The sequence below is a fragment of the Penaeus monodon genome, chromosome 25 (genome assembly GCF_015228065.2).
Source record: "Penaeus monodon isolate SGIC_2016 chromosome 25, NSTDA_Pmon_1, whole genome shotgun sequence".
Lineage (NCBI taxonomy): Eukaryota > Metazoa > Arthropoda > Malacostraca > Decapoda > Penaeidae > Penaeus > Penaeus monodon.
In genome coordinates this window covers 2,224,852-2,225,076 of record NC_051410.1, presented here as the reverse complement: position 1 = coordinate 2,225,076, position 225 = coordinate 2,224,852, and the positions used below count along the sequence as shown (strand labels likewise).

General features: G+C 39.6%; 1 pseudogene; it reads left to right on the top strand.

The window, feature by feature from the left end:
• Positions 1-225, top strand: part of LOC119589481 — a 57,811-nt pseudogene that overhangs the window by 38,557 nt on the left and 19,029 nt on the right.

Sequence of the window (225 nt, the reverse complement as noted above, 5' to 3'; positions counted from 1 at the left end):
TGATGATAATATTAATAGTGTATGTGAGTTTGTTAGCCATTTCTTTTACGCACCTTCTCTCTTATCGCCTTTAAGTCTACAGTGACTCTCCTACCTTATCAACTTCTACGCAATCAGGGAAATCGAACTTCCCATAAACTTAACATCCCATTTTATTTCCTTCAATTCATCGCCCCCCCCCCCCTTTTTTTACCTCTATACCTTTGTGCAACATTTCTCCGAGTC